Source organism: Zingiber officinale, chromosome 1A (genome assembly GCF_018446385.1).
Source record: "Zingiber officinale cultivar Zhangliang chromosome 1A, Zo_v1.1, whole genome shotgun sequence".
Classification (NCBI taxonomy): Eukaryota; Viridiplantae; Streptophyta; class Magnoliopsida; order Zingiberales; family Zingiberaceae; genus Zingiber; species Zingiber officinale.
In genome coordinates, this window is record NC_055987.1 from 159,097,471 (window position 1) to 159,116,914 (window position 19,444).

A 19,444-nucleotide genomic window follows, 5' to 3' on the forward strand; every position below is an offset into this window, starting at 1 on the left:
TGAGATCAATACTGTGTTAGATGAAGACAACAGTCATATATATTTTAAGAGGTTGGCAAGAGTAGACTCAATATAGTCAAGATTAAGAAGTGAACACACTTCTTATCATAGACATTATCTGAAAAATTGGAATGTACTGAGATTGATCTTGGTATTAGTGATTGTGAACTTGATGCTTTTGGCTATGTACCTAATTTGTTTGTTAGTCCATCTGATTAAGTAGTGGTTAATTAGTGTTGGTGTTGTAATATGATAAATAAATATAATTCTGAAAGTACAATCTACTTAATGGTTGTAATATGTTTGCCAATTATGGCTCTTATACTTGCCAAATATAGCTTGTCAACACTTTTTTTATTGTGAAAAAATTCTGCTTGCCAGAGTTCAATTGTACTATTATGCTTACTAGATATGGTTGTTATGCCTTTGAAATTCTCTTTTGCAAAAAAAAAAAAAACAGACTTGTAAATAATTATTTTTTAAAACAAAAGTATTATTGTTTCCTATGCTTTTTGGAAAAAAAAAAACACAACCACACATTGCCAAATATGTATGATAACGAGAAATATAGTTGTTTAGCTGAAAAAATAGCTTGGAAGTAGTTTTTTTTTTCCAAACGACAATGTTATTGTTTCCTATGCTTTTTTAAAGAAAAAACCACAACTAATCACTGCAACATATGCTCTATTACACGGAGAAATATTATTGTTTTGCCAAAAAAAACTATGGCGGTTCAAAAATGATGTTTTTTTCAATGGACCTTAACAACTATATTTCTCACTAATGGAATATGACCTTGAGAAAGGAACCAAAAGAAAGACTTATAAACCTATAAGTGAACACAAAAGGCAAAACATAAAACCGAATCATAGAGATACTTGGGTTAGATCAAAGCACAAAAAGTGCACTCAAAGAATGGCTAATTCGCTCATTGACAAAAATACATTAAAAATCTAAGTATCAAATTAGCATTTTATACGAATATATTTTATACACCCCATTCAGAACTCTAATGCAAGACAGATTTCAACTAGAAAATTGAAAATTCAAGCCACAACCACCGCCTCCACATGATTGAATCAACCAAACATACAATCCACAAACTACATTAGTAGATACACTTCAGGCACTCATATTACCATAAGTACAAAAAATTCCAATTAGCTAATGTTGTCTTACATATAACAAAAGACAAATATTATTTGAAAGTTGATCACACACCTATGCACAACAAAGTATTTGCAATGCAAAGATCTTTAGCTACAAATCACCTTTACATACTTATAACAAAGAAATCTATAAATAGTAAATAGAGATCTTTAACTACAAATGTAGTATATAAAGTAAAAGTTATGTCATGGGTACTGAACAATAATTATCTATTGCCAAACCATAATAAATTAAACTTTCTTTTGAGCCCTTACAACTGATTTCCTCATAATTTATTCTATCTTATATTGTTCTTTCTTTATGGGTGGATGACCTCAAGATTGGACTTTTAATGGAGAGTGTAACACTTTTACACTAAATCTAGATACTTCATTCAGCTTTTCACCATCTTGAGTTAATGGCGACGAACTGCAATCTTTTTCAGCCCTTGAATGATCAATATGAATAGCAAATAGTTTTTCACATGTTGCTTTCAAGATTTCTGCCAAAAGAAAACAACTATCTTTATTTCTTATCCCAAATTGTTGAACCTCTTGTATCAATGGAGTAAGAAGCTTATTTCAATGTCTTTCTCCATGATAAACATATTCATCATAGATGTTAGTGATACTTTGATATCTATGCTTAATATCTTTGCTTTATCGGTCCATAATATAATTCATAGGAACCTTTTTATCAACATAGATATCACATGCCTACATAGAATTCCCTGAAACTCAAATAGACGACATAGATATTTCACTTGGCAATCAAATTTAGTGTAATGTATGTTAGGATCGATGATCGCGGCTAGAGAGGGGGGTGTGAATAGCCGCCCCAAATTGTTCGTGTTTCTTTCTACAAACTAGGGTTAGCGCAGCGGAAATAAGAACAAGAAACGAAAACAAGAAGATCAAACCTCAACGCGTCGATGTAACGAGGTTCGGAGATAAACTCCTACTCCTCGGCGTGTCCGTAAGGTGGACGAGCCCTATCAATCCGTCGGTGGATGAGTCCCCGGAGAACCGGCTAATAATCACTCCTTCTGGGTGGAAAAACCTCGCCACAAAACTTGCAACAACAAGAAGGAGTACAAGAAATACAAGTAGAAAGACAAGAACAATGTACAAACACTAACTCGCCTTCTCGTCGACTGCCTGTGAAGCAACAACTTCTCGGACAACAGCAGCAGCTGACCGTCGACTGGAAGCTCACACGAAGCTTACTGGGGAGAGCTCAAACAAAGCTCAGATCGCAAGCAGTAGCAAGCTAGAAGAAGGAGAGGAAGAAGAGCACCTCAGCCCTGTAGCCCTCGACCTCTTTATATTACCTGTGCCTGCGAAGAACCTGCAACGAAGACAGAACCTAGCCGTTGTTACTCACAACGGCTAGATCCAGACCGATCAGGCTTCACCCTGATCGGTCGTGGGGACCGATCAGGCCCTGTCCTGATCGGTCCCCAGACTGATCAGAAGGCTTCACAGAGAGTTGCCCAACTCTCTGTGTGGAATCTGATCGGTCCCTGTGACCGATCCGTGGTAGCATCCCTGATCGGTCCCGGGGACCGATCAGGCTCCATGCTGATCGGTCCCCAGACCGATCAGTAAGCCCAACGTATCACTGGATCGGTCTGCAGACCGATCCAGAGCTTGGTTTTTGCCCAAACCAAGTCCCAAGTCTCCCAAACCAACATTCGATCAACCTTGACCTGTTGGTACATCATGCTTAGCATCCGGTCACTCCCTTGACCTGCTAAGACTCCCCACCAAGTGTCCGGTCAATTCCTTTGACCCACTTGGACTTTTCTCTTCGTGTCAAGTATCCAGTCACTCCCTTGACCTACTTGACCTTCTCAACACCAGATGTCCGATCATCCTTGATCCATCTGGATTTTCCCTTGCCCGGCTTCACTCACCAGGACTTTCCAACTGCCTGGCTTCACTCACCAGGACTTTCCAATTGCCTGGCTTCACTCACCAGGACTTTCCCACTGCCTGGCTTCACTCACCAGGACTTTCACCTAGCTTCACTCACTAGGGTTTTCACAACTGCCTGGCTTCACTCACCAGGACTTTCCCACTGCCTGGCTTCACTCACCAGGACTTATCCGCCTGCCTGGCTTTACTCACCAGGACTTTCCACATCCGGTCCAGAGAACGAGCTCCCGAGCTCTCTCTGACCACAGTCCAGAGAACGAGCTACCGAGCCCTCTCCGACTTCCACTTGCCAAGTTTCCATACTTGGACTTCTCCGTGCCAAGTCTCCATTCTTGGACTTTCTCCCGTGTCAAGCTCCCTGCTTGGACTTTTCCCATGCCAAGCTCCCTGCTTGGACTTTTCTCGTGCCAAGCTCCCTGCTTGGACTTTTCCAAGTCAGGTCAACCAGGTCAACCTTGACCTAAGGTTGCACCAACAATCTCCCATCAAAATACAACTCTTCTGTTTTTGTCAAACATCAAAATACAACTCGAGTCAGGTCAACTCGAGTCGGGTCAACCAGGTCAACCTTGACCTAAGGTTGCACCAACAATCTCCCCCTTTTTGATGTTTGACAATACCTTTTAAGTTAGGCTAATCCAATAGCCTCAACTTTCCTCATGCCACTAGGTAATGAAATATAAGTTACAACCTTACATTCTCCTTCTAAGAAGGCAACCTCCTTCTTAGATAATGAAGGCCTAACTTAAACCCTTCATTCTCCCCCTATTGGCACACATCAACAAACTCTCTCCCTGAAGAGTAAGTTATCGTTGTTCACAGCTTCACTCGTCGTGATCAACAACCTCTCCCACTAACTCCAATGTTCTTCCTTGAACATTCTCTAGACATTCTTCCCCTTTTTGACACACATCAAAAGGAGTGAATCAAGGTCAAGAGTTTCTTCCTAATGAAAGTCTCATACCTTTTATTGAAACTCTTAATTTCCCCCTTGACACTAGAGTCAACACTCAACTTAGTGATAATCCCATATCACTCAAGTCTTTAGGAGTAAAAACTCCCCCTAAAAGTCAACTCCCCCTTGACTAATAGGTAAAACTCCCCCTAAAGGTCAACTCCCCCTTGACCATTGCACCAACAATGTCTTGGAGAGTTTCAAGCCTTTAGAAATCCAAAACACCAACTCCCAGGTGTTTCATATAGCCGACTGCCGACCTTTCTTCCCCGATCGGACGTCACAGGATCGATCCAAGATCCCTCGGACCGACGTGCAACCTGATCCGTCCACAAGTCTGATATCAGATTTCTGATTTCTTCTCCCGAAATTCAGAAACCTCTAGAAAATCACAGAAAATTTCAAAAATTGTAAAATTTTAAGGATACATTCCTCATAACATACACTATCATGGAAAAATAATTTTAGATGGAAATAACTTCCATTTTCAAATCTTGATACAAAGTTCAAAAACTTTGAAATAGTTCAAAGTTAAGTCAACTTTGTATTACAATGTTCAATGATGAATGCTATCACTAAAATGGCTTCATCAAGGTTTTTCAAATAAATTTCAAAATGATTTTAAACCTTTTAATTTAGGACCATAATCTTAGGGCTAAATGTACATGACTTGTACACAAGCTTTCCCTATGATCCTCCATTTCTTGAATTAGGCTCATCTAGGTACAAGAACTATGCATCTTGATCCTAATTCATGATCCTAATATCTCACACACATCTAAAGTGTATCAAACACATCCATGGCAATTTTGATGTGAGATATGGGTTTAGGTATCTTAGACTAAGGTCTCATGCATTTTCTAAACACAAATTTGATCTCAATATCAAAATATGTTTTTCATCCTTAAATCAATTCAATTGATTATTAATGTAAGAGATGATGACATGGCATAAAATGGTATCATAAATGAAAACATGTGTCAATGTCATGATGTCATGGCATAAAGTTTGAAACTTAAATAACCATGACATAAAAACTAGCCTAAGCATTATCATGACATTTCAAATGATAATAAAACTAAACATGATGTCATGACATGTGAGGGCAAACAATCATGGCAAGATTTAGCATAAATAAATATACCTAGATTACCTATCTAAGTATCCTTAACCACTTGGCTAACTTCAAATTTACTCCTAGATTGCCCCAAAATGCCAAAATCCTAATTTTGACACTTCTTGAACTCTAGATTAATTCATGCCACTTAAAGATCAAATTTATCCTCAAAACTTGGCATGTTTCATTTTTCCTCGAGAGTTCTCTAGATTTTCCCAAATTGTGCCAATTGAGATTAAAAATGAAATTTCCAATCTTTAGGCACATTTAACTCTTCAAAGGAGTAAATGATAATTCCATTTCATTTTCAAGAGTTCTCAAAACCTTGAAAATGCTCCTTGAGTGTCAATTTCCTCAAAGTTGGGTTAACTACCCTTCTAATCGGAGTTGACACTCTCTAACCCATTTATGGGGTAGAGAAGATGCTCCTAGGAACCCAATACCTATTTGAGCTCATTGGGTTCACTAAATATTCACTAGGGATAACTTCCCTAGCAACCCTCCTAATGACCCTCTTAGGCTTTAAAGCCTTGGCCATTTGGGACTCATCAAGATCAACTCTAGGGGTGACTCCCCTTGTGACCTTGGTGTTGGTCTTCCTAGCCCTAGGTTTTGTTTCATAATTGAATGGAACATTATGATACGTGGGCTTGACTATTTGGGACTTAGGTTTGTGACCCAAACCTTTCTTGTCCTTGGGCTTTGAAATTTGACCCTTAGACCCTAGAGTTGACTTCTCCAAGTTCTTAAGAGCCTTTTCCAAAGTATCAAGTCTTGACCTCAAGACTTGATTCTCCTTCTCTAATACCTCAAGTTTTAATTTGTCATTGTTCTTTGAGGCATTCCTAGGCATGTGTCTAGATGATTTGGGATTTCTACCTAGGTTCTCCTTAACCTTAGATGAGTTAATCCTAGTGTTATCATTTCTAGCATTGTCCTTACCTAGACTAACATGCTTGGCACCTAAGCACATATATCGATTCCTACGATTATCATGCTTATCATTCTTGACAATTGCAATAAGACTACTAGCATGTATCTTATTAGAAGTGCAAGAATGAACCTTAGAGGATACCTTAGGGTTTGCCTTCGCTCCCCCTTTACACGTGCTTGGTCTTTTGTCCTTGTGAGATTGCCTCCCCCTCGGACATTGACTCCGATAATGTCCCCTTCGCTTGCATTGAAAGCACACCACGTGCTCCTTGCCCTTGCGTTTTGGGACTCCGACTTCCTTGATCTTTGGCGCCGGTGGAGTCTTCTTAGTCTTTTTTGAACACTTACTCTTATAGTGCCCAAATTCCCTACACTCAAAACACATTATATGCAATTTACTTGAATTTAAAGTGTTTGAGTTACCTAGGATTGAGGATGGATGGATGCTCTCTTCTTCATCCCTCCCGGAGGTAGAAGCTTCTTCTTCGTGCTCCGATCTTGAAGAAGAACTCACCTCCTCTTCTTCTTTAGATGTTGAGTAGCCCTCAACTTCTAATTCCTTACCTCCACGATGTGAGCTACTTGGCTCACTAGGCTCCTCTTCATGGCTTGAAGTGGGGCTCTCCTCATGGAGTTTGGCCAAGTTGTTCCACAATTCCTTGGCGTTGTTGTACCTATCTTGTTGGTGCAATATCCCTCAGGTCAAGGTTGACCTGGGTAACCAAGCTGAGTCTTGGTTTGGGTTTAGATGTTTGACAATAAGATATTGATTGAAGAAGAGTCAAGTAGGTCAAGGTTGACTGGATACTTGACTGGGAAGTCCTAACTGGGATGTTAGGCAAAATGAAAGTCCTGGTGAGTGAAGCCAGGCAGAAGATGGAAATCCTGGTGAGTGAAGCCAGGCAGAAGAAAGTCCTGGTGAGTGAAGCCAGGCAGAAGGAAGTCCTAGTGAGTGAAGCTAGGCAGATGGAAATCCTGGTGAGTGAAGCCAGGTGAAAGTCCTGGTGAGTGAAGCCAGGCAGAAGGAAGTCCTAGTGAGTGAAGCTAGGCAGATGGAAAACCCTAGTGAGTGAAGCTAGGTGAAAGCCCTGGTGAGTGAAGCCAGGCAAGGGAAAATCCAGATGGATCAAGGATGATCGGACATCTTGGGCGTAGAAGTCTAATTATTGCAAAGGATTGACTGGATACTTGGCATGAAAGAAAAGTCCAAGTAGGTCAAAGGGATTGACCGGATACTTGGCACAGAGAAAAGTCCAAGTGGGTCAAAGGGATTGACCGGACACTTGGTAAGGGAGTCCTAGCAGGTCAAGGGAGTGACTAGATGCTAGGCATGACATACCAACAGGTCAAGGTTGACCGAATGTTGGTTAGGGATGTTTGGGACTTGGTTTTGGACAAAAACCAAGTGCTGGATCGATCCGTGGATCGATCCAGGCTCTGGATCGATCAGTGGATCGATCCAGCGAACAGAAAGCTTCTGGATCGATCCGTGGATCGATCCAGATGTCCCAATCGATCAGTGGATCGATTGGGACGCGGCTGCTTCGCGCGATAAGCGCTGGATCGATCCGTGGATCGATCCAGGCGCGTTTCCAGAGCACAGAGGCGCTCTGGATCGATCCGTGGATCGATCCAAAGCCTCCCCGATCGATTGGGAACATTCGAATCGATCGGGATCCGACCGTTGCGTCGGGTTTAAAGCCGCAGGCGAGCGTGGTCTTCGGCATCTCTTTACGAGCTCTTCTCAGATTCATTCCAGCTACTCCACAGCTCTCTACAAGCACGTGATCGCCAGTTCTTGAAGGTTCTTGGAGGCTTTCCAAGTCAAGAGGCGGATCTATTGCAAGAGGAAGAAGTTAGGGTTAGGGTTTTTACGGCACATCTTGTAAGCTTTTGCTTAACTTGTATTTCCCTTTCTTCTTCTTGTATTGAGAGTGTTGTAGGGCTTCTCCGCCTTTGGTAGTTACCATAAAGGAGTGTTATTCATAGTGGAGGGTGTGTGCGTTGGTGTGGATCCTTGGATTAGTCACCTCTTGTGAGGTGGATACCAAGTAAAATCCTAGTGTTAGCGTTGTTGCATTTGTTTCTGTATTTTCCGCTGCATATTCTTGAAGAAACAAGCAACGCCAAGCAACGCCGAGCAACGAGCACGCGACGAGCTATTCACCCCCCCTCTAGCTACTTTTGGTCCTAACAAGTGGTATCAGAGCGAGGCCGCTCTTCACCGGAATCATCGCCAGAAGGGTCAAGCATAACAAGAAAAGCTAGAGGGTGAAGAAGTTGGAGCAAATTCTTCAAGTTCAAGATTTTATCAAGCTCAACTTCAAGATGCAATTCCAAGATGGACTTGGATTTGACACAAGGGTGGCTCCACCATACACTTCTACGAGTTTCGATTCTTGGAAATCAAGAATCGAAAATTTTCTTATAATGGAGATAGAGCAATGGTTTGCTCTAATGGAAGGCTTCAAGGCTCCAAGAAATTCAAAGGGCAAAGTTCTAAAGAAAAGCAAATGGAGCCCGGAGCAAGTCCAAAGGTGCGAGGCAAATGACAAAGTGACCAAGCTTTTGGTCAATTTATTGTCAAGCACCATCCTTTGCAAAATTGGAGAGTTTGAAGATGCAAAGGAGCTATGGAGCAAATTGGCCAAGCTTCATGAAGAGATCCCCTCCACTGTACAAGATCATGAAGAATCCAGAGAGGGTGACTCTTTGGAGCAAGACCAAGAGGAGGACTCCGAGGTTGAGAGATGCTCAACCTCCGAAGAAGAGGAAATCCAAGAAGCTTCATCCTCAAGGGAATGCAACGAAGGGAACAAGGAGGGAGCATACTCCTTGTTTCATGTTCAAGATGATGAAGCCTCCACCTCTAGAATTGAGGGGGAGCAATCCTTGGTGACACCGGAGCAAGAAGAAGAAGAAGCTTCTACATCCGGGTCAAGAGAAGAAGAGGAGGAAGAAGCTTCTACCTCCAAAAGTCAAGAAAAATCAAATGAAGGAGAATCAAGGTCCGATCAAGAGGAAGCTTCTACCTACGGATCCAAAGAAAAAGATGCCACCCCTGCAAGCAGAGGTATAAACATTTCAATTAATAATAAAAATCATATAATATGTTTTGAGTGTAGGGAACATGGGCACTATAAGAGCAAGTGTCCTAAATTGGCCAAGAAGAAGGGCCAAGTGGCACAAAAGGGCAAGGCGAAGCCCAAGGAGATCATTCCCAACACAAAGAAGAGCAAGGAGCATATTATATGCTTCTCTTGCAATCAAAAGGGGCATTACCGAAGTCAATGCCCCAAGGGGAAGAAGGTGGTCAAGGCTCAAGGAGGCACTAGGCAAGGGGGAGCCTCCAAGGTAAAGAAGAAGGTAACATTTATTGAGCCTACCCCTTTACATTATGGTAAAAAGCATGATGGTTCTAACTTTTATCATTTTAATGCGATTTACCATAAGAATAGGAAGCATGAGGGCTTTAAGGAAAAGCATGTGGCCCTACATGCCAAAACTACTATCCCTAAGGCTAGGAATGTAGGTAAAACCTAGGCGATAACTCTAAGGATGTAAGATATAAGCCTAGAAACAAAAATGCTCATGAACTTAATGGAAAACCAAAAACTAAGGACTTAGTGATGGAAAATCAAGTCTTGAGGTCAAGACTTGATAAAATGGAAAAGACCCTAAAAAGGATGGAAAATATCCTATTAGGGCAAAATGAGCATAACCTAGGTTTAGGGGTACAAAAGTCATCCAATGGCCATAGAGGTTTGGGATACAAACCAAAGGCTAAGAAGGATGTGCCCTCTTACCATAGAGTTCCATATAGTTATGGAACAAACCCTAGGTCTAGTGGTCAAGCCAAGAATACTAGGGAAGTCATCCCTAAGAGTATTTTTGCAATAAATGTGACTAAGACTTCTAAGAAGTCTAAGAAAGTCACAAACAAGGTCACAAGGGAGGTTATGCCTAGAGTTGACCTAGAAAATGTGACCAAGGCGTCTAAGAGGCCCAACAAGGTCACTAGGAAGGTATCTAGGAAGTTATCCCTAGTGAGTACCTAGAGCATCCAAGGAGCACCAATAGGTGTTGGGTTCCTAGGAGCATCTTCTCTACCCCATAGATGGGTTAGAGAGTGTCAACTCCGATTAGAAGGGTAGTTAACCCAACTTTGAGGAAATTGACACTCAAGGAGCATTTTCAAGGTTTTAGTTAACCTTTGAAAATAAAATGGAATTAATGATTACTCCTTGAAAGAGTAAATGTGCCAAATTGGAGAAGTATTGATTTTATCTTAAATGGCACATATTGGAAAATTAATAAGAACTATCAAGTTGGGTTTGTGGTATGTTCTTAGGCAATTTAAGGCAATCCGGGCCTTAAATTTAAAAGTGCTACTCTTGAGGAAAAATGGAATATGCCAACATTTGAGGACATGTTTATTTTAATTGGCATAAATTAATCAAGGGAATAAGAAATGCAAACTTAGGCTTTGGCAGTTTCTTGAAGCACTTTAGGGCAATCTAGGGTTTAAGTTTTAGGATTAGCTAAGATTAATGATACTTAGATAGGTAATCTAGGTATATTTTATTTATGCTAAACCATGCCATGATTGTTTGCTCATAATATGCCATGACATCATATTTTATCTTATTTGGATTTTGCATTCATGACTTATCATGAAAAATACAAAAATACCATGTCATGTCATACATACATCATGTAGTTATAGAAATCTTTCTTTTGAAAGCTATTTTATTTTGATGTATGCCATAACATAATCATGCATTAAGTTTAATTCCTTGCAATTAAGGACGAATGACATTTAACAACACTTATTAACAAGTGACATCCTAGGTGGATGTCTAATATCTCTAAAATGCCTAGATAGATATGCATGATCCCTAGATTAGGGCAAAACCAAAATCTACATCTCACAAAGACTATAAGGTGACTTATATGTGTTTTAGTGCACATTAGATACAAGTGAGATGTTAGGATGATGAACAAAACTCAAGATGTTGATTTAGTGCATTCTTTTGAGTTTTAGGTTCATCAAAACACATAGTTATGTGTTTTCCCATCATTGGGAAAGCTAATGTACAAGTCATGTGCATTATGCCCAAGGAACATGATGGGATATTGGTTTTGAAAATGTTTTTAAAATGTTTTTGGAAAACCTTGGTGAAGGCTATCTTTTGATAGTAATCACCATTGAATAGTTAGACACAAACTTGAAGAAAAACACTAAAGTTTTTGCAAGCTTTCAAGTTTGTGTCAATCTTTGAAAATATGATGTTTTTTCATAGAAAGCTATTTTTCCATGATTAATTATGCCCTAAATAATGTCTACACGAAATTTCATAATTTTTGGATTTTTGTAGAATTTTCTAGGGGTTTCTGAAGTTGACTGAAATGGAATTTCAGCAACTATCAGAGCTCCGATCGATCCATGGATCGATTGGAGTTCCATGAATCGATCCATGGATCGATTCAAACGGCAATTCCCGCGAGCAGAAGCTCGCTGGATCGATCAGCCGATCGATCCAGGGAGTCTGAATCGATCCGTGGATCGATTCAGAAAGGTTCAATCGATTGGAACCCAACTCCAATCGATCCAAGTTGCTGATTTTGGCTGGGAAGGCCTGATTTCAGCATCTTTGAACCTCTTTGAGTCTAGGTAACCATTCCAATCCCTTAAATACATTTGTATACATACAAAGGGTGTTTTCATGTTGAAAACAAGGATGGATTGGTTAACGAAGACTAAGTAGAAGTTTCGGTTGAGGTTGTTTCAAATTTTGAATATTTGAACCTCAAAACTTCTAAATTTGGGTTTCCTAAAGGTTTAGGGATTCCAAGTCATTGTTGGTGCAATGACAGAAGTTACCACCATGTCTTTAGGGGGAGGGACTCTTTAAAGACATGAAAATTATTTTTCATGAACCTTGGAAGGTGGTTAACCTTCTGTTGTGAACTTGCTCAATGTTGAGCATTTAAACTTGAAATGGGAAAAATGGGGAGTGGATATCCTCATTATTTCAAGTGGACACTCAAGTAGTTGAAAATGCTCAAGGTTGGGTATTTGTCAACATTGAGGGAGAAGTTAAGGATAAATGAAGGGTATGGGACCTTCATTATCGTGTTGATCACAACGAGTGATGTTGTGAACAACGATGAGCAACTCTTCAGGGGGAGAGTCTTCAACAAATGGATTTGTTGAAGTGTGCCCAGAATTGGAGCATGGGTTGATGTGTGTCCAACGATGGGTTGATGTGTGCCAATAGGGGGAGAATGTATGGTTAAGCTTAGTCCTTCATTACCTATGGGAAGGTCATAGGGGGAGAATGAAAGGACTCATGAAAGGGAGTGAGTTAGGCTTTCATTACCTAGAGGGAGTTTGCCCTCTTAGGGGGAGAATGAAGAGCTTAACTTATGCTTTCATTACCTAGTGGCATGAAGAAGGAGGCTATGGGATTAGCCTAACTTACATATGAGATTGTAAGTGTTATTGTGGTATTGTCAAACATCAAAAAGGGGGAGATTGTTGGTGCAATATCCCTCAGGTCAAGGTTGACCTGGGTAACCAAGCTGAGTCTTGGTTTGGGTTTAGATGTTTGACAATAAGATATTGATTGAAGAAGAGTCAAGTAGGTCAAGGTTGATGGATACTTGATCGGAAGTCCTAACTGGGATGTTAGGCAAAATGAAAGTCCCGTGAGTGAAGCCGGGCAGATGGAAAGAGTGAAGTCAGGCAGTAGGAAAGTCCCGTGAGTGAAGCCAGTAGGAAGTCCTAGTGAGTGAAGCTAGGCGGATGGAAATCTGGTGAGTGAAGCGGTGAAAGTCCCGTGAGTGAAGCCAGTAAGGAAGTCCTAGTGAGTGAAGCTAGGCGATGGAAAACCCTAGTGAGTGAAGCTAGGTGAAAGCCCTGGTGAGCCAGGCAGGAAAATCCAGATGGATCAAGGATGATCGGACATCCGGTGCTGGAAGTCCAAGTATGTCAAAGGATTGACCGGATACTTAGCATGAAAGAAAAGTCCAAGTAGGTCAAAGGATTGACCGGATACTTGGCACAGAGAAAAGTCCAAGTGGGTCAAAGGAATTGACCGGACACTTGGTAAGGGAGTCCTAGCAGTCAAGGAGTGACTAGATGCTAGGCATGACATACTAACAGTCAAGGTTGACCGAATGTTGGTTAGGGATGTTTGGGACTTGGTTTTGGACAAAACCAAGTGCCGGATCGATCCATGGATCGATCCAGCTCGCGACTGTATCACGGGGTAAATTCGGATCGATCCGTGGATCGATTCAGATGTCCCAATCGATCGTGGATCGATTGGGGGTGCTTCGCGCGATAAGCGCCGGATCGATCCGTGGATCGATCCAGCGCTTATCGCGAGGCGCCGGATCGATCCGTGGATCGATCCAAAGCCTCCCGATCGATTGGGAACATTCGAATCGATCGGGATCCGACCGCTATGCGTCGGGTTTAAAGCCGCAGGTGAGCGTGGTCTTCGGCATCTCTTTACGAGCTCTTCTCAGATTCATTCCAGCTACTCCACAGCTCTCTACAAGCACGTGATCGCCAGTTCTTGAAGGTTCTTGGAGGCTTTCCAAGTCAAGAGGCGGATCTATTGCAAGAGGAAGAAGTTAGGGTTAGGGTTTTTACGGCACATCTTGTAAGCTTTTGCTTAACTTGTATTTCCCTTTCTTCTTCTTGTATTGAGAGTGTTGTAGGGCTTCTCCGCCTTTGGTAGTTACCATAAAGGAGTGTTATTCATAGTGGAGGGTGTGTGCGTTGGTGTGGATCCTTGGATTAGTCACCTCTTGTGAGGTGGATACCAAGTAAAATCCTAGTGTTAGCGTTGTTGCATTTGTTTCTGTATTTTCCGCTGCATATTCTTGAAGAAACAAGCAACGCCAAGCAACGCCGAGCAACGAGCACGCGACGAGCTATTCCCCCCCCCCCCCCCCCTCTAGCTACTTTTGGTCCTAACATATCTATCTTGCACAAAACATTATTAGGTAAAGCAAATTCAATAATTTTTGTTACCTCGTCATTGATTTCGGATTGTCGGATTTGCTCTTTCGTCCACTCCTTCTTCTTAATAGGTTTTCCTTCCTCATCCATCGGAGGGGAAAACCCTTCTTGTACACAAAACCAATTCATCATATTAGTCCTAAGAAAATACATCATCCTTACCTTCCAATATGTGAAGTTGTCGTGAGACTCGTAGAAGGGTTGAATCGTGACATCTTCTCCATAGAGATCCATCTCTAGCCCGTGCTCCCCCGGGTGTTGATCCGTCGAAGAGCGGCCTCGCTCTGATACCACTTGTTAGGATCGATGATCGCGGCTAGAGAGGGGGGTGTGAATAACCGCCCCAAATTGTTCGCGTTTCTTTCTACAAACTAGGGTTAACGCAGCGGAAATAAGAACAAGAAACGAAAACAAGAAGATCAAACCTCAACGCGTCGATGTAACGAGGTTCGGAGATAAACTCCTACTCCTCGGCGTGTCCGTAAGGTGGACGAGCCCTATCAATCCGTCGGTGGATGAGTCCCCGGAGAACCGGCTAATAATCACTCCTTCTGGGTGGAGAAACCTCGCCACAAAACTTGCAACAACAAGAAGGAGTACAAGAAATTCAAGTAGAAAGACAAGAACAATGTACAAACACTAACTCGCCTTCTCGTCGACTGCCTGTGAAGCAACAACTTCTCGGACAATAGCAGCAGCTGACCGTCGACTGGAAGCTCACACGAAGCTTACTGGGGAGAGCTCAAACAAAGCTCAGATCGCAAGCAGTAGCAAGCTAGAAGAAGGAGAGGAAGAAGAGCACCTCAGCCCTGTAGCCCTCGACCTCTTTATATTACCTGTGCCTGCGAAGAACCTGCAACGAAGACAGAACCTAGCCGTTGTTACTCACAACGGCTAGATCCAGACCGATCAGGCTTCACCCTGATCGGTCTGGGCCTTGCCTGATCGGTCGTGGGGACCGATCAGGCCCTGTGCTGATCGGTCCCTAGACCGATCAGAAGGCTTCACAGAGAGTTGCCCAACTCTCTGTGTGGAATCTGATCGGTCCCTGTGACCGATCCGTGGTAGCGTCCCTGATCGGTCCCGGGGACCGATCAGGCTCTATGCTGATCGGTCCCCAGACCGATCAGTAAGCCCAACGTATCACTGGATCGGTCTGCAGACCGATCCAGAGCTTGGTTTTTGCCCAAACCAAGTCCCAAGTCTCCCAAACCAACATTCGGTCAACCTTGACCTGTTGGTACATCATGCTTAGCATCCGGTCACTCCCTTGACCTGCTAAGACTCCCCACCAAGTGTCCGGTCAATCCCTTTGACCCACTTCGACTTTTCTCTTCGTGTCAAGTATCCGGTCACTCCCTTGACCTACTTGACCTTCTCAACACCAGATGTCCGATCATCCTTGATCCATCTGGATTTTCCCTTGCCCGGCTTCACTCACCAGGACTTTCCAACTGCCTGGCTTCACTCACCAGGACTTTCCAATTGCCTGGCTTCACTCACCAGAACTTTCCCACTGCCTGGCTTCACTCACCAGGACTTTCACCTAGCTTCACTCACTAGGGTTTTCACAACTGCCTGGCTTCACTCACCAGGACTTTCCCACTGCCTGGCTTCACTCACCAGGACTTATCCGCCTGCCTGGCTTTACTCACCAGGACTTTCCACATCCGGTCCAGAGAACGAGCTCCCGAGCTCTCTCTGACCACAGTCCAGAGAACGAGCTACCGAGCCCTCTCCGACTTCCACTTGCCAAGTTCCCATACTTGGACTTCTCCGTGCCAAGTCTCCATACTTGGACTTTCTCCCGTGCCAAGCTCCCTGCTTGGACTTTTCCCGTGCCAAGCTCCCTGCTTGGATTTTTCTCGTGCCAAGCTCCCTGCTTGGACTTTTCCGAGTCAGGTCAACCAGGTCAACCTTAACCTAAGGTTGCACCAACAATCTCCCATCAAAATACAACTCTTCTGTTTTTGTCAAACATCAAAATACAACTCGAGTCAGGTCAACTCGAGTCGGGTCAACCAGGTCAACCTTGACCTAAGGTTGCACCAACAATGTACACTAAAGAAAACTTCTCATAGGGGTTCTCCATTTTTTCCCAACATAATTTCTACGACTTCAAATATCAAAGTTGTCCCTTCTTGCTTCACCAATGATATATTACAAAAACATCAACCATCTTACTTCATCTTCGAACAACTTATATAAGTTGTTAGTATAAACACTTTGAAATTATCTTTCAATAAGATAACCAGTTATTAATGGTATGATAGAATTAAAAGAACCAAAATCCAAACTTTTTTCTTTCTCAATCTTTTTCTTCAAAGCATTATCATACTACTCAACAAATTGCTTCAAGGATGCCTTAGAATGGATGTAGTCATAAAAAAAAAAATTATTCATACTTTCATTTCTTTGAAATGTGGACATGCTTGTCCAAAAATTATCTTTGACTTATACTAGGGGTGATCGCGGTTCGGGTTGATTCAGTTATTGGATAAAAAACTATCCGGTCCTACTAAATCAAATAATGCAATATCAGGATCTTATATCCGGCGGTTCTTATGTATCAAATATCCAACGGATTATCAATTATTTGGATATCCAACTCTATATCCAATGAAATATAAAATATAAATATAAATATAACAAAAAAATAAAATATTTTAAAATGATAATAGACATTACTCATTATACGTTGTAGCAGCTAATCGGTAGTAGTTGCTACAACGTATAGTAGCTTATCGACAGTAGCTGCTACAAGTAGGGGTGATCGCAAATCGAGTTGGTTCAGTTATTGGGGTAAAAAATTATCTGGCCCTACTAGATCAGATAATGTAATATTAGGACCCTACATCCGGCCCTATATCCGATGGAGTTTTTTTTTGTTTGGTTTGGGTCAGTATGAGCGGGTTAGCCGGTTTGGCAATTTGACTGCTCACCCCTAACGTATAGATGTATCCTTCTATTCTATTCTTCATGCAAAAATTTCAACCAATCATTGTTCTCCAAATTAAATCCACCAATCATTTTCATCCAATTCTATTCACATTTATCAATTGTAAGTGAGTTATAAACAATGATCTTCAATTGTTTCTTTATCATTTTATACTGAGCATGACCACCTAATTTTGCTAAAACTTTTTTCATGATATGCCACAGACATAAATGATGATGAGAATTTAAAAATACCTCTGCAATTGCAATTGTCATGGCACGACATTGGTCTATGATTATAGTCTTTGGAGCACATCCAGGCATACTTGTCAACCATGATTTGAATAACCATATGAATATTTCTGAATTTTTGCTTGATAATAATCCACAGCCAAGCAAAATAGTTTGACCATGATGATTCACTCCAATAAATAGAGAAAATGGCATATCATAACTATTAGTCAAATAGGTTGTATCAAAAGTTATAACATTAGGAAAGTAATCATATGCAGCCCTACATCTTGCATTTGCCCAAAAAAACATTTCTTATTCGAGATTCTCCATCTAAATCAAAAACATAAAAAAAGTTTGAGTTCCGACTTTACATGCGGTAAAAATAAGTACTCAAGGCTTCAACATCTCCACCCCTTAATCTCGACCTTCTAACTTCTAAAATATAATTTCTACATTTTCTCTCATTGAATGACAAATTCTCAATGCCTCCATCTTCGACTGCAAATGAATGAAAACTTTTGCTCAAAGTTATTCAAACTTGATCATTTCATTCCAATTTCCTCTTTATAAAAGAATCCAATACTTTATTATATCTAAAATATCGTAATTTTCTTGGACTCAAAATATGTTCAAGGTAGACACTACTTATCACAAAGCTTTCATCATTCTGAATAACAACATTAATCTTAGTTTTGTAATTCGTCTTAGCAAAAGGATGAGGGTATAAAATATTTTTTACTTGAGATACTATCTTATCATGTTTGGCACATCCAATAGAGAAATATTTTTTGTTTCCATCATCTCATTTTTTTTCATCTAATTTAAAAATACTGAAACCAACATTTTAAGTATAGGATTTATAAAAATTATAAACCTCCTCTTCGGATGAAAAAGTCATTCAAATATCAAGAATCTTAACTTCATTTAAATTAGATGGGTCTTTATGCACGTGCTTGTTATTATTCTTTGCCTCATTTGAATCATTTTTGTCTTATTCCATGACATTTTCTTCACCTGCAATTATATAAAAATTTAGGGCAGGTAAATATTTAAACATAACTAGTTTACTGTTGCTAGAAACAGAGGCAGAATGTATAGAAGCCTAAAAAAATGTTCAATCAATGTAGACACTTTCATCTACGCAGCAACCATTCCAAATGTTATAGCACTCTCAAACCAAAAGAAACCTAATTTTCAACCATTTTCCAACCCAATAAATAAGAGATTGAATAATCTAATATATACCCGGATGTTGTAGCCCTGACTTTTGAGGGGAGCTTGCTGCTACTTCGAATTTTTCGATCGTCTTGAAGGGAGGGTACTCATTTAGGAATTGCGACTGAAGTGATGGGAAGAAGGGGCTGGAGTGTACAAATCAGAGTAATCTGAAGGGAGATGAGCTGAATCCTTCGCTGGGTTTGAAGCCTCCTTCGCTGCGTTTTTTGCTGGGAGCAAGGGAGATGGACCGCGCAATTTCACTCCAATAGCTAAGTTCCTTCACTGAGCAATTTGGGTTTGATGATTCTCTTCTCTTCGCCAGCTCACTGGGAGGAAGAGAAAGGAGAATTTTTAAGGAATTGAACTTTGTTTTAGGGCTAGATGTTTGAAGGGGAAATAAAGAAAGGAAGAATGCGAATGAAGCAAAAAATGGGTGGATTGAGCTGGAAATTTACACGTCGGAGCAACATCGTTTGGTGCTTTTTTTTTGTTTCGCTCTTTTCATTCGCGTTCTGCATCGTTACTCTATAAAAATTATGAGATTTTTTTTGTTACTCTCTTTTCATTCGCATTCTACATCGTTACTCTATAAAAATTATGAGATTAAAAATTATGAGATTTTTTTTGTTACTCTCTTTTCATTCGCATTCTACATCGTTACTCTATAAAAATTATGAGATTTAAAAAAAAATTATAAAAAACCTTTGAGTCACAACACACAACTGTAGTCAAAACTAAGTAACAATTCAATTCACCTGCCACGTCCGTTGCCGGCGTCGACTTTCCCGACGATGGGATTATTCTTCCCTTCTCTTCATCTGTGCCTCCTCCAGCCTGTTTCTCAACTCTCCTATTGCCCTCTTCTTCCCGCCCTGCAAGTTCATTCCTTTCCCTTCTCTACCTCCGCGGTTCTCATCTCCTCTAATCTG